Here is a 9,784-nt window from a genome sequence, read left to right as displayed (position 1 = left end):
AGGATTATCAAATTATTTCAAATGCAGAGGATCTCAAAAACGCTTAGGTCCGTTGAAAAGTTCACATCGAAAATATTAGCCGATTATAATATTCACCTAAATCAGTAATATAATCAGCATAACCTATCAAGAGATACACCAACAGACCTATTGGTAAAAATGATTATTTTTTTCTCGACACAAGTGTTTCTAAAACGGGTAAATGAACTGAGGAATGGATATCGAAAATTCGTCACGAATTACAATACCCTCCTTACCTAAAATGGAGGTAAGAAAAATAAATATATAAGTATGAGCCCATTGTTTACTACAAAATGGATACCTTCTAGTGTTAAGGGTTAGTAAAAAAAAATTAAGAGTATAATGAATCATATATTTGTCATGACCAATTTTTTACTTTTGGTTTTGTTTTGTTTTTTTGTTATTATTTAGGACCCTTGTAGTAATTTAATAAATTTCAATGGTAATTACTTTGCAATAGTGGCTATGCAAGGGTCGAAAGGCTCTAACGGTTTAAATGAAACTCAGCTTATATCTTCTCCATAAGTTTTATATATATATTCTCCTTTAACTTAACGAGAAAAAATCGGAAAAATTAATGAAGAAAAGTATATTTTATTTCCTCTCATTAGTCGAAATGTGTACATCTTGTAAGAAATCCTATATAACCATTTGACAAACGATTAAATTTTCAACTTACAAACAAAAATAGACTAGTATTAACAAAAATATGGAGTATTCATAAAATAATATTTCCACTTGAAGAAGTTTGTCGGGGGGTGCGTCAGCAAAGAACAACATAAATAAACCAAACCATATTTATTAATTATTAATATAGCCATATAGCCCTGATGAAGACCTGAAACTCAGGTCGAAACGTCGGCATAAAATAAATAAATATGGTTTTGTTTATTTATGTTGTTCTTTGCTGACCGCACCCCCCCGACAAACTTCTTCAAGCATTAATCTACGGTCAACTATCTACACCTCATTAATAATATTTCCAATATTAACACTGACGATGCAAACAATTTATATATTAGACGTAGCGTTAGGTGTTTCACATGGATGCCCGTTCATCATTCATTAATTTTTTTATAACAAAGCTATCATTTATGTTGTATAAAAAAAGGGAATCCAGCAATTTTCAGAATATTATATTTTGTATCTTACAGATTTTAGAAAATTTATGTAAAAGTTATAATTTGTTTATAGTTTTTAGATGTTGGAGCATACCTGATTGTATGAGCGTTCTTTTCATGATACATCCTCAACGAATCTATACTATCACTTCTTTTATTTAAAAGATAATAAATAATCTCCGTTGTAAACTTCTACCCTCCTGTCCTTCAGTATGCTTTTTAAATATCCCACTAACGTATGTTGATCAGATTCGCTACTTAGAACTCCATCTTGACAAGAGACTTACTTGGAATCCTATACAAGACTGAAACGACAAGAAACAGTTCGTAGATTTCGATTACTACAACACCAACTTGACAAACGCTCTAAACATCTCATTCTCTACAAAAAATTATTATATACTATGATAATCAGACCAGTTTGGACGTACAGAATTAAACTCTGGAGCTCTACCAAACCATCAAGTTCCTCCCGTATCCAATCCTTAAAATCCAAAATCCTCCGTAAAATGCTTTATGCTCCTTATTACGTCATAAATAAACTCATCCACATAGACATTAACATCCTTTTTGTTGCAGATTTGGCCTGAAATAGATATACGTCTTTTCATACCAAACTCCTTACCCATTAGGTCTTAATCGCTCATCATTAACAATAACACTAATCCTCCAAGGCGTCTAAAAAGAAGATGGCCACGTGACTATCCAATTTAAATTAATGTTTGAAGTATCACCATCAGGTGGTTCCTTCCCAAGATTATCAAGTGTTTGATACATTTCTCAGATTTACTTGTCGTATTGTTTTGTACAGTTGTAAATTACAATAAATGAATAAAAAAAGATAATAACAATATAATGATGTACTCTTTTTACTGTTCTTCTGTGGTTTGATTTCACATCGCTGTCTGGTGGTGAATTTGTTTAGCGGGTAACTGGGGAGGATCCGAGAGGGGGAATTCGAGAGAGTGTATTTGTTAATAAAATGAAACAAAAATTGTGAAATAGAAGGGACGAGAAAGGGAAAGAAAAAAAGGAATAAATTGAAATATTTGTATTTACTTTGTAGAATTGATTGTAAAGGAAAACTGTGAGAAAAAAAAAAAGTTTTATTTCTACTTTATTATATCATGTTGATATATGTAATTTATATATGTCCAATCACGGATTGATTAGTATGCTGTGTAATGTAGCAATCCGATGTATTTGGGCAGCATGGATGAATAAAGCATTTTTCTCTCTCTTATAAATCAAGCCACATAACTGGAGAGCAGATCATTGTACATTTTTTCAACTCATTACAACCATGCCCGTATTGTGACATGTAAAAAAACAGGCTTTGTGGTTCTTTTCGACGCAACAAAGATTCCACAACACGAATCCATTCCCCCCCATATATATCATGTCCCCCCTCCGGAGACAAGGATTGTTGGTTGACACAAAAGATCACACACTATAATAACCAACTACCCCCCACAGACCGCAGTGTAACCCTCCGCCGGGCATAGGGACCCTGCTGTGGTGGAGCACACTTCAGGCTAGCACATGCTCCCCCTTCTTGAAGAGAACTCAATAGGTTGGAGTGATCTGCCTTCGATATATCACCGATACGTTGATTATGTGGTCTTTCGAAGTAAGGGTATTTCTTTCAATAGCACCTTTAGCAATAAAAGTTTAACAAAATAAACCTATCAATTCTATTGAATATTATATTTTATACTATATATTGAATATAGTAAAGAATTTCAGTATGTTGAATAAAAATGTAATAAATTTTATTGAATATTATATTTTATACTATATATTGAATATTATCTTTACACACCTTAATCGAAAAACATTTACAGAATCATTTATACATTTTAATTTTATGAGCCACACAGTATCATATTGGTTTAAGCGATTATCCCTTCGGATCATATTTTTTGAATTTCTTTATGATGTTCTTTCGCCATTTTTATCTAGGCCAAATCAAACTATATGTTTCAGGCCACTGCTGAAGTACGGCTGTGAAGTCTGGGGAGCGGCATCCTTCACGAAAAGAAAAAACTACAGTCTTTTCAAAATAAAGTCCTAAGAATCGCAGTTAATGCTCCTTGGTTCATAATAAATAGTCATTTGCATCGGGAAATACATGTGGAGTCAATAGAGGATTACATAAAAAAAGGGTTCATGAAGTTCCACTCCCAGTTCTCCACTCACCAGTTCCCAGTGACCTACAACCTGGGAAACCCAACCTCAACCTGAAGACTGAAGCCCAGACTGCTGCAGGACATTCTGTTATAAACTTTAATAAATATATAATTAATTCATAGTCACACTACCTCAATTTTACTTTTTATTACTACTCATTTTATTTATTCATTATTACTTTTATTTATTTATTTTTCTATTTTCTTCTCTCGTCCCTTCTTCAAATTAACTTGTTTCTTTTCACTATTAGGGGGCAATTTTTTGTTTTATTTAAGTATGCCAATATCATTATTTTTTGTTATTAATTTTACATTCCTCTTTTATTAAGAAGCATTACTCTCATCTATTTATTTATTTTTTTTCTTCTTTTAATAACAACATTGTATATAGTTAGGGGTGTCTTTTGTACGAGACTATACCTTCCCCCCCTTAGTCAACTGTTAAAAAAATATATATATATAATATAACGGTTATATCAACCATGTATATTTATGTGTTATACCAGGCCGATCTGGTATAAAATAATAAAAATAAAATAAAACCTATATGCTATATATACTACTAACTTTCCTCTTGATCAACTAATATGAAGTCTCTCCTAATAGTTGAATATTGGGAGGAACTTTTTTTCTTCTGGAGCTTGTTCTTTTTCTAAACAATATATAATATAATATATTATATTAGTGAAATTTTCAGTAAGTGTTCATATTGATTTTATTAGATTATGTCCACTAAATTCACTTATGCATGTATGAATATAATTTCGTCAGTACATTTATATTTCAAAAACAGCTTGTCCAATTTGGCCCAAAAATAGCATAAAGTTAGGGATTTGATTAAAATGGATTTCATAATATTCCTTCTTCTACTGTTTAGCTTGAGATAAAAATTTTTTGGATACCCCCATATTTCAAGAGCTCTTCCATAGGATTTTATTCTTAAAGAAAAATGATGACTCATGACAGACTTTCTTTTGTTCTCTTTGTAGAATGGAAAATAGCCAAACCATATTTGAATGTAGACCATAGACGTTATATAATAAGTATTATATTTCTGATGGCGTAAATCGAAAGAAACGTTGGGACTCCTAATCTACTACAGAACAACCAAATAGTCCCATCTTGAACTAAGATGTCAAGGGAAGTTTATAACTCGAGCTGGTTATCTCTGGTGCATGTGTTTCAGTATATGCTTGGTTATTCAGACTGTTGAGTTTTATTTTTTTTTTTTTACCACTATTCTTTCAGCTTCTATACGTTCTGAAGTGATTACTTTTGTTACAGAATAAGTACATTTTATTAATTTCCATTTAAATATAAAATATATTTATATTATGTTAATAACAGTATAGAGCATGACTATGCGGACAATAAAGTCCTGAATTTTCGCCTCTATATAGTTTTTTTATTTACTGATCATCAAGAACCACAAAATACATATCATTAATATTCAATAAAAAAGTTGTCAAATTTATATACATGAATGTTGTATGTGGAGAAATTTTTCTATGTAGATTTAAAAAAAAAAAAAGAAGCTTTATCAATTGTCAAGTTTTGTGGTCTTTATTTCCATCATAATATTCATACTAACAACTATTTTTAAAAACAATCTAAATGTTCTAACAGTGTTACCTTATCATTAACATATTGTTAATGGTAATTAGCAGTGGTATAATAAAGGAAATACATTTGGAACATTGTCATTGTTTTTATTAAAATTGTTAATATAAAGTTTAATTAGATTAACATTTTAATGGTGTAGAGAACCTGATAGCTGAACGGATTAGGGTGTGGGTCCTAAAGCCCTTGGTTCTGAAGAATGTGGGTTCGAATCACAGCTGGGTCAGTCAAACTTGAGTTAAGGGTCTTGGCGTTCACACTATGGAGCTGCATAGGTCCTCAGTGGAGGGCTTGTGCCAAGAAATAAAACAAATAAAATTAGAGCGATTAAATAACCCCATGCATGATGAGGGAAACACCCAAAGCGAAGTAAAAATTAATAAAGATGTTTTTATTGTTTTTTAATTCATATGTAAATGTGTTTCACTACATGTGTGAGTTTACCTGCAAAATGAATCTGAAAACATAATCAATATTTTATAACTATTTTTTTCATTTTTGTTTGTATTGATATCTGTCTTGTTTTTAATAACGTATTAAATTATTTGAAAGTGCAAAACTGTATAAATAGATACTAAACAATTATATTTTTTACATTAATTTTTCTATGGCTTTGAGCAGAATTGCCTGAATCCAAATTTCAGGTCTTAAGAAATATTATTTTGAAAAATAAAATAAATGTTACCCGAAACTGGAATGGTGGTGTTGAGAAAAAATTGTATAGGCCACTGAGAACATTTGTTTTTTCATGCTAAAGTACATCTTATAAGTTAACATTTGTACGTAAAAAACCACCAAACACTAGAAATTGATGTTGGTTGTTGCTGGACAGACATTAAACAAAAAAATTTACAGAATCATCAATAGATTTTTAATTTTCTGAGCCTACGAGTTGAGTTCAAACGATTGTCTGTTCGGATCATATTTATTTTAAATTCAGTATATGTATGATAATTTTAGGGCATTTTTATCAACGCCAAATTAAACTATATATTTTTCGTTAGATTAACAACAAAGAAGTCTTTCCTAATATATATTTGAACGTTGAAAAGTCGTCTCAATATGTTTGGTTTATTAATCCTCAAGAACCACAAAATTACATAAAAAATTATTCATCCATTTCAAAGCAATGGACATTAGAATGGAAAATGATGTAGCATTAAACCGCATTTAAAGTAAGAATTTTTTTCTCTCCTTTAGTTAAATTTTATTGTGTATTATGTGATATTATAGAATAAACCTACTAACCACAAATGGATGTTAAATAATTAATAGATGACTAATATGATATAATTCATTATATCGTGGTAAATTTATAACATTTTAACTAGTCGAGGATGAGAAACATTGCACAGAAATTAAGTAGGAAATAAAAGGATTTCATTTTAGAAATAAATAAAAAGTAACAAGATAACTACCATCATAAATATTTATTGGAATTGTTTTCTTTTTTCAAAGTTACAACTTTAAAATAGGAGCGCAGTTACAAGTTCCTGAACATGTCCTAGGTTTTGAAAATCTTGAAGTTTGCATAAAGCTTGCAGATTAGCTTCAATTTTCCCAAAGTTAGAATCCACGATACCGTTCAACGCCGGTTCAACAACCAATTTGAAGAACCCGTCCAAGTTGGTGCTATCGTACTCGGGCCTGGATGCTCCGAATACCACATTTTCCAATATTTCCAACTTGAACTCGTTCAGCTTGATACGACATTGCCCTCTATTGATGTTCGCAGTGTATGAGAGATGGACGGAGTTGTCTCGAATCCTTGGGTAGGCAGACATATTCCTTCCATCAATCTCCAGATGAGGCAGTGCGATGGTCATGAGTCCCCAACCATAGTTGACGTCTAAGGTGATTTCTTTGCCCTTCTCTTCTTCCCAGCAGTCACCTGTTCTTTTGATGGAGTCTAAACCTAAAATTTGAAACAGTAAAATATTACATTTTATATTTCAATTGTTAAATAAAAATCTACAGAATGATATTACAAGTTAATTTAAAATTAGTATAACTTTTTTTTTAAGCCTGAGGAAAAAACTCATGGAAATTGAGTAATATAACTATAGTATAAAGAAAACTTCATTAATTTCTTTATCTCTGAATCATTTTTTTGCAATCAGGCAAATGTTTAGGTTATTTAAAATTGTAAATTGTAATTGGTTTATCGTTGTTTCAATCTTGTATAATATTACTACTTGTCTCATTTTAAAAGACAATCCCAGAAATAGGATCAATTCTACAGGCATAAAAAGTGACAATATATAAAACAATAAAATAGGAAGAGATGTAGATAATTTTTGATCATAAATATTAGTTATTACTTTTGTAGGAGATGGGGATTATAACTTAAAAACATAAAGCACGCAGTTAAATATTTTAATTTCTATATTCCCAAGGACAATAGAAAACATTTAATCAAAATTTGAATTTAAAAAAAATCTTTTAAAAATTCAAAATAAAATGCTTCTATTGCAAACCATTCTATAATTTACAGAATATATTCCATGTTTAATATATTTTCAGCTTTACTTTTTTAATAAATCTTTCTTATTTATGTTAAAATGAGTTTGAAGAACTGTTTTCCGCCATAAATTTTAATATTCAGCAAAATAACTAGGGAATTTCCATATGCAAGAGCATAATAAATTGTAAGGGTCCGCTAGCTCACAAGGAATAAATATTCAAATGAAAATAACAGAGGAAAGTATAAATAGACAAATTTCATCGACTGGGATCGAACTTATATTTTATTTAAGGTATAGAATTTTCATATTCCATGTAATATTAAATTTCGGGCCGCTTGTAGCTCAGTGGTTAAGACACAGTCTTACCAATTTAATGCCCATTGGTGGTGCCGGTTCGAATCCAGCCTTGGAAGGTTGACTTTTTTCATTGAGTGGCGGTTCCACTAAATGAAAAACTTAAAAAACCATGGTTAGGCAGTATATGACTCCAATAGGAGTCTTAGGGGAAAAAAAAATAAAATTTCAATACAGTTGTCCATTTGATGCAAAGTTATCCGATGAGAATAATCTGAAGGTTTTCTCTTTTTTTATTATTATAATTTATTTTTATATAGTCTAAAACAACCACTGTTTTAAAAAACGAAAATGAGTAGCAGTTTTATATTGGTTTATATCCAAATAACTTAATGAAGATGTTAATTTTAGACTATTTTTCCAGTCCTGTGTAAATATAAAACGAAAATTTCAATGGTGAATCGATTATGTGTTAGCAACAGATATTAAATAAAAAACATTCATCGTTTATTCATTAAAGAAAATTCTGAAACTTCCATTAAATTTTTGATAAAAATTTTTTTTATTTTTTTATCCCCCTCCCTTGCCATCTCTGGCATACGGGGTGCGGGAGCAGTGGGGTAGTGCGCTGGGGTTTGCGCATGCCACTACTCCCTAGGATCACCAATTTTTTCCTTTTTTATTCTTTTGTTAATTATTCAATTAATTTTTTTTTTAATCCCCCTCCCTTGCCATCTCTGGCATACACGGGGTGCGGGAGCAGTGGGGTAGTGCGCTGGGGTTTGCGCATGCCACTACTCCCTAGGATCACCAATTTTTTCCTTTTTTATTCTTTTGTTAATTATTCAATTAATTTTTATTTTTTTGTTTTGTTTTTTTTATTTTTTATTTTTTTATTTTATTTTATTTTTTCAAAAACCTGAACCATGGAGCACTGATTTGTCGAATTCCAATATTGATTGTCCGGGATCTCATTAGAAAATGTTTCATTTATTTTAAGATCGACGTCCGGAAAAACTGAACTGAATAAAAGATGGCGACCAATTGAACTATTGAAAAAAATAGTTTTTTCCCACAGAATATGTACGTTATTTCCAGTTGAGAATTAATTTCATTTTTCTTTTTTCTAGATACATTTTTTTTTTTTTTAAATACGTTTATTTAATGTCCATGAAATGTATGTTTTGAACTGTCACAGGTAAATGCCACCAAAAGTTCATTTTATTCCAAAATAAATAAATAAAAAATAAAATTGTTCATTTTTCATTCAATGTTTAAATATCTTTAAAATTACCAGAGTTGAAAAAAAAAAATGACACCATTATTAATATAGTTTTACTAAAATTGAAGCCCTCTTTTCATTTAATATTTTCCGAAATAGAGTTCTTAATAAATCAACATTTTTTTTCCCAAATAACGAGAATTCAACATATTAAGTTAAACTAATGGCACCTCCAAAACGATATTATTGTTTTCAAAATATTTCGGTCGGTCAAGAACATTTCAAGTCCAGAGTTATTTTGTTCCATAACAAAAGAAGAAAACAACACTATCTCTCATGTATTGAAAGTACATTCGCCTTGCTTATTATATGTATTATTCCCTTTATCCTAAGTAAATGTTCTTCATGAATAGTGATAATGTACGAGCAGATAAGGTAGGTACCATATCCATCAACAGCTGCTACTCGATGCTTGCCCATTAGAGAGCACTGAGTCGGCTGAATAAAGCATATTATACCATCAGAACATTATTGCTATTAGCCATAGTAATAAATATAAAGTCGGTTAGACATTATTTATGGCCGGAATAAAACCGTTATTTACGGTACTTGTTGCTACTAATGGCATACTCAGCAAGAGTTAGCAAATGGTCCTTACAACGGTTCTTCCAGCTGTTGGATAATGACGATGTATCTTTCATCCAATACATTCTTCCAGTAAAAGCCTAAAGTATAGGCGGATGTGCCCAAATAAAAAATAATAATGAATATATTCCTCCAATCTAAACAGTTCCACGTTCCAATTAGTAGCATCATGTTATGAATAGCCTAATAAAATTTTTAAAAAAATTA

The sequence above is a fragment of the Halyomorpha halys genome, unplaced genomic scaffold (assembly GCF_000696795.3).
Source record: "Halyomorpha halys isolate HHAL.00 unplaced genomic scaffold, Hhal_1.1 Scaffold476.1, whole genome shotgun sequence".
Taxonomy (NCBI): Eukaryota; Metazoa; Arthropoda; class Insecta; order Hemiptera; family Pentatomidae; genus Halyomorpha; species Halyomorpha halys.
This window is presented reverse-complemented; position numbering follows the sequence as displayed.